Source organism: Diadema antillarum, unplaced genomic scaffold (assembly GCF_040938485.1).
Source record: "Diadema antillarum isolate AM-2024a unplaced genomic scaffold, OU_Dant_1.0 seq00000269_RagTag, whole genome shotgun sequence".
NCBI lineage: Eukaryota > Metazoa > Echinodermata > Echinoidea > Diadematoida > Diadematidae > Diadema > Diadema antillarum.
In genome coordinates this window covers 103387-110374 of record NW_027271305.1, presented here as the reverse complement: position 1 = coordinate 110374, position 6988 = coordinate 103387, and the positions used below count along the sequence as shown (strand labels likewise).

At 35.8% G+C, this 6988-nt stretch overlaps 1 long non-coding RNA gene across 1 annotated transcript; it reads right to left on the bottom strand.

Moving 5' to 3' along the window:
• Positions 1–691: 691 nt before the first annotated feature.
• On the bottom strand, positions 692–6172 carry LOC139729906 (uncharacterized). Its single transcript, XR_011710893.1, has 3 exons — positions 5639–6172; positions 2496–2549; positions 692–751 (listed from the first exon to the last, which is right to left on the bottom strand). It is a non-coding gene; the product is annotated as an uncharacterized lncRNA (long non-coding RNA).
• Between the last annotated feature and the right edge of the window lie 816 nt (positions 6173–6988).

The following is a 6988-nucleotide window of genomic DNA, read 5'->3' as shown; positions in this document are numbered from 1 at the left end:
TTAACTCTCCAAGAATTAAATTTATTATTTAAACAGAAATGGAAGCATAATGAAAAATAATGAAATAAAAATTGCTGTAGCCTGCATTGTGATTTTCACAGCCTAGTACCATACTTCTCACACACTATGTCATCAAATACAATAATAATGACAATAATAATAATGTAATTATATATAATGACATCATTATAAACATATTCAAATTGCAGCATTGAGAACTGAAACAAATAAAGCAAAATGCTTATTCTCACTGAAGCAGCAGAAGGTCATAAGTCTCCACAGATTTTCTTTCCAACATACAAAAAATGGTGACAAAATTGACCTGTCAACAGCAGGTTAGATACACTTTGCACCTAATTCAATTCATGCATTCTATGCCTGAATATATCTTACTACAAAATTTTTCATCAGTTGCAGCATTGAAAACTGAAACAAAGGGACAACAGAATGCTCACTGTCACTTCAGCAGCAGAAGGTCATATAAGGCTCCATGGATTATTTTTTTTTAACATTTACTGACACCCATACCACTCTCAACAGACAGTAATCAAGTTAATGTATTCTCTTATGTACACCATACTGTCATACTGTGACAGTGGCAATGCAAAAAAAACAACAACAAAAAACAAAAAAAACAAACAAAAGATATAGTACATAGGAGTAAGAAACAGAATAAAGATTGCATTATTACCCCCATCACTGGCGGTTTCCAATATCAAAGTCGTAAGTATCTCTGTGATATAAGAAGTGTCTGGAGAAAGAGTGGTATTATACAGTTTGGGGTGGCAAAAGGGGAAAAAATTGTCTTGCACAATTTAAAGAATAAGTGAAAAGGACAATGGGCATGCATGACTCTGTGAAAAGTGGAAAAGGGAACATTCCATTTTGGGCTTGAAATGATGCATGGAAAGGTAAGGCATGGAAAGTACGATATGCGAGGATCGTTTGTTATAAAAGAGCTGGGAGCCAGCAGTGACATCTACCAAAAAAAAACCCACACAAATAAAAAACCCTGTATGAAAGTTGTCATCACCTTGGCAACAGCCAATCAGTTTTCAGGATTTCTGGCTGTTCCTTAAGATATACCATGGCATTCTATTTTTTTTAACCCGTTGAGGTCGAGTCCCGAGTATACTCGGGCAAGCGTCTATGGGAAATGCGTGTTGTAGCAAAATCAAACCGTCCTCAACGGGTTAATAGCCCTTGTCAGTATAATTTGTTCATGCAAATGGATGGAGTCATGGCACTGCCACTGGGAAGGTATGCATGTGTCTGCATCACAGACACTTTTGGAAGCCAAAATTCACAAAGATAGTTTTCGTCACATTATAATGGTTTAAATTTAGTCCACAGTCAAAAAACAAACAAACAAAAAACAGACAACAACAACAACTAGCATGATATACATGGGAGCATCAGTAGTCCCTATTAAAGAGGAAATCCAGTCCAAATGTAAGTTAGTCTGATTAAAAAGAGTAAAATTTTACAACTTCAATGGTAAGGCTCAGCATTTGACTGAAATTGGATAAAAAATAAGGAACTTCTGACATTTTGAAGTTTTGCATATTTCTGCAAAAACAGTTCTTGTACAGTGGATATGAATATGCAAATGAATGAGCCAACCATGACAAATAAGTAAGCACACAATTTTCCATTGATCATGTACAAAGAAAATGAAGAAAATTCAATGTTTCTGTCATTGAAGTCTAAAACAAAATGTTATTCCTGGTTGAATAACTTCAGAATAGTGATCAAATACCAGGATTTAAGCCTCAGGCATAATTGCATTTGGATGAAAAATGGGAAATTTCACAATTTTATTTATAAACTATAAGGCAAGTTGAGAGGGGATGACATATTCACTTTGCCATTTGCATATTCATATTGACCATTTAAGACCTGTTTCCTGAAAAATTAGCAAAACTGCAAAATGTAAAAACTTCCATATTTTTCATCCGCATTGTTACGCCCTACCGTTGAACTTGTACGATTTTACTCTTTCTTATCAGACTAACTCATATTTGGACTGGATTTCCCCTTATAAAGTTACCACTAGATGTCTTTTGGCTTGCATGACAGGTCTGATGTCACAAACACTTATGAAATTTGAAGTTCAATGATCCATGGAGTAGATTAAAATACCTTTGTGAATTGTGACCAAGAGTGTGTAGACACTCTTAAAATGTGTGTGAGTATAGGGTGTGCTACATAACATTCATCCATTCCTAACTAACAATCTATACATTCAAATCCCAGCTAACCACGTGGCTCATATAGTTCAGATGAACTCAACATCATGGTCTGCAAAAAGATGTGAACATTTCTGTGATGTTGATATTGCTTTTCCCACAGCACAACAATGCAGAAATGAATGCCAAATCCTTTGCATGTGAGCAATTATTTTCATATGGAAAAAAAAAATACAGAAAGCATTGATTCTGTGACCACACCCACAATGTGAGGTGAAAAGAAGCACAAAAGTAAAAACTGCCTACCAGGCGTCGTCATCACAGTTGTCTGTAGAGTGGTAGCCACCTCGGTAGTGTCTACTACAAAACGAGTCATGAGAGTGATAGAATTACTACAAGAACTCTATACCCATACATGTAAGCCTATTAGTGGGACTATTGGGAAAGATGTGACAACAAACATAGAGACTACTTGTAACACCATTTCATTGACAGCAGTGAACATTTAATTAATTCTTTTGATATTGGCTATGCTTTGACTTTTTTTCTTTTAAGTCATGATGTCAGCCTTAACTGATCTCTGCTGGCAGAGAAAAACTTGAGTTTGTATTCTTATGAAATTATGCCATCTGATCTTGAATGAGTAATCAGGACATATATACTATAGTTGCTTATTAATGCATGCTTACTATGAGATTTAATTTCCCACAAAATCTTGGCTGGCGTAAAAAGTGCAAAACCTGTAAAACCAGAAATATTCGCGGCATGAAATTTTTCGCTAATTGGAACTGACGGCCCTTTTGGGGGGGGGGATGAAATTTTGTGAATTGGCACAGGCATTCAATGCATTTATAGTGTAGGCAAGATCTTTCTGATGCATTAAAACTTTGTGAATCTTGATTACCACGATATTTGCAAAATCAAAATGCATGTGAACATTTCTGGTTTTACAGTAATCATACATGTCTTCATATGATGCACTTTTGAAACAGTATATTTTGATATAGATATTGTGTGTATAATGATGAAGACATATAACACCATTACTCCTCTTGACATATTTTTACCATCAAGATTAACCTTCTGAGGACTGTTATTTTACTGTACAACAGAAATTGCAGGCACAACAGTCACATCTGGCAAGGACATGCTTAATGGCACAGTTGGCAAATGGGCATGGACAGGGGCATGTAAGGAGTACTGTATACACCATATATTTTAGCGAGTCCAAATTTTTGTGAATCAGGACTTCCCAAGTATTTCGCGAGTGGTTAAATTCGCGATCATGAAGTACAGTTCTGAATGGAGAACTGTATTCGAGCACATCATATTCATTCCATGATCAGAGTCAATATTTTTGTGTGTCTTTAAATTTGCGAATAGCACCTGACTCGCCAAATTTGCAAAAAAAAAAAAACCAACAACAACTCTCGAAATACCTGGCATATACAGTACTTTACAGATGCATGGAGTATGTGATTATGCAATTTGGCTGTCATTTAACATGATTTCACATAACTTGATGGAAAACAGACATGGAAATAATAATTTGAATTGAGTATTTAAACTTTCACAAGAACTTAATCCATTTGAGGTTATCTTTATAACAGCCAGCTGGGCATAAAGGAGGAAGGTACAGTATTCGCCAGTGATAAGGTTTCAGTGCTGTATAAGGTGCATCCCGGCAAAGACAAACAAACAAACTGACACGCAGTAGGATTTTATTCCGATCTAAACTTTCATCACTTTTCTGCATTTTGATATGAAACTTCTTTTGAATTTCTCTGTTTTTTTAATGTTGATAAATACTTTTGTGTTTGTTTCATTTTATCTTTTACAGATCAGCAAGCCCTGTATTGTGATTTTGAAGATTGAGTATATGTGCCCAAATGTTTATGTATCAACAGTTGAGAATAACCTTGTGTGGAAAAAAAAAGGTGCATGCGAACATATCACCACTATTATGGCTATGGCAACTTACTGGTTCTCCCTACGCTTTGCATTTAAAGGAGATGGCTAGTAACTGATCAGTGGGAATTACTGGGAATGCTGGGGGATGATTGTTCCAATCCTTGTGAGATTCATTTAAGAGTACATCATATATCTATGCCTGTACAGTGTCGGGGATATCGTTAACGGCCAGTTAACTAACCTGGAAACATTGAACTGCACATTACTTGAATATGAGACCATTCTGAAGCAAATAATTTTCACACAACAATAGATATATAATGTACTCTTAAGTGAATCCCACAAGGATTGGAACAATCATCCCCCAGCATGATTCCCACTGATCAGTTACTAGCCATCCCCTTTAAGACTTTGTTTAATCTCCTCAAAATTAATATGAAAACAACAGCAATTAACAGCTGCCGACAGCAGTTATTTTGTCATCTCATTGTGGAGTGTAGCATTGTCTGTATTAACCCTTTGACGACTACTCCTGAGTATACTCGGACTGGTGTCTGGGGGAAATGTGTGTTATAGCAAAATCAGTTTGTCCTCAACAGGTGAAGATTAATCTGATAATTCATTAGAGTTTCTTATCGGCACGTTGCATAGTCCCATAAATGGTTATATGTGTGTTGGTTAAGTTGGTTGGAAAGACTCCTGTGATCTAATTGGTTGTGGTGCTGCAAAGACAATAGACCGCATCCCCAATTTACTGCTGTATTTCTATTAAAAACAGTGCACCCTACTATCGCCAGTGAATACAGTAGTTTTTATGGTGTGTCTTGGATTCACAAAGTTTAAAATCTCCCAAATGCAAAAAAGAAAAAAAAAATGAAGTGCTAAACCTGTCCAAAACTTTGAGCCTTGAGTAAGAGTGTATGACTCAGTTCCATTCGAAAAGCACGATAACTGAACAGTCTATATTCAGATTCCTGCATTACATAAACTTCACCCATTCATAACCAAGTAATCTTAAATCAAAATAGAAGAAGATTATTCAACTTTTACTTTTCACTGATCCTCTACCTTGTGTCATGCTGAAATCACTTTTTTCTCCAGATTTACAAAGTCCTCTAACTTTATTCTCAGGGCGTGTGAGATTTGCTTGATTTAATTATAACTTTCTGATCAAAATTAATTTTTCTTTGTCGTAAATTCTCTTTCATCATTCTCTTGGAATACAATTAAAAGAAAATGAATAAGTCTTTCTTGTTGAATGGTCAACAAACATACATACGTATTTGTCACACATTAAATCATGACTTTGAATGTTTGATTATGAAGTAAATGGTACTGATGCTGAGTTCAGATTTATCAAATAGTAAATGCAAATTCCCAAACCTACCAAAACAACTGAAAGAGTTGCCTATGTCAAACCAGATACATGCAACCCATTACCAAAAGTTTCTCAGTAAATGCCAGACAGTATGCATGACAGGGTTGTATGCTGTGTGGGAAAAGGGGTGCACAAAACCATTGTAAAAACCATTGCCTACCATCAGTTGTGCCGTCTGTCTCCATCGTTACCATGGTAAAAGAGCCATCAGTAGAGATTGCGTCAAGTCCTGCTACGAGATATTTTTTGTGGAGGTGGTAGGTGACAGATGGGTATGCCAAAGCATTGTTTTTAACATGTTTAGCGTTCGATGTTACATTGCATCAGTTGATTTGGAAAAGTAGACAATACAACACAGACATTACATAACACAACAGCACGGCATCACCCACTGCATGATGGGTAATATCTTTATGCCATGTCAGCACGGAATCTTGAATTTGTATGAAGTCAGAACCAGCTGAATGTTGGTACGGCATTAAAGTCATCACATGCTGCTAACTGAGCACCTAGAAAAAAGGACAGTTGCCTTGACCATGTGACTTTATAGGGATGGTATAGTATGGGTTGAGGTAAGGATTCAGCTTTGAACTTTTTCCAACACACTTAGAAACCACTTCATGAAATGTTAAAGAGCATACACTCCTATTAAAAGAGGCATTCAAAGTTTATTTGATGAAAATGGGCTATGAAATGGCTGAGATATCACAAAACAAAGTAAAACAAAGAGATCCTAATAAAAGGTGGGTCCCACCTTTTATTAGGATTGCTCCGTTTTGAATATCTAAGCCATTTCAAAATCAATTTTTATCAAATAAACTTTGAATTCCTCTTTAGAATTGTATACCCTCTTTCATCATCTTTTTTTTTCATTATCTCAAATATCATCATCAAAAAAATGTTGGAAACCTACAGCCCCATCTCAACCGAAACTGTACTATCCCTTTAATGTCACCCATGAGATCCTCATCTTCTGCATAGACAGCTCTTTATATCGCATTATGAAAGATGTGATATGGCCCCATGGCTCTGCTTGAAATTACAATTAAACAATGAAGACATACAAAGTTGACTCCTTCCGCTACTTAGTACTCATGCATGCCGTCGCATCAAAAATACAATCTCCAAACAAACAAACAAAAAAGACCTAAAATTATGCATGAGCGACAAGATAGTCACATGACCAATAAAGAATGGCAGATGAAATAAATAGCAATAACCTGCTCTGTATGATGTGTACTGTATCTTTTCTTGTTGCATTTGAACTGTCACTTATCTGTTTACACCTTGGATTTTATCACTAGCATCCAGATCAACTTTGCCCTTGGTCTTAATCTCTCATCTTTTTCTTTCTTTATTTTTGGCATTATGGCCTGTTTTTAATACAAATTGATCTTAAGATTGATCATAAGATATTTCATAAAAGTTACGCTCAATCTGAAAAAAAAAACTGCTAAAAATCAAGCGTAAGTACCTTTAGGAAACAGACTTCTGATCAATCTCAATCTTA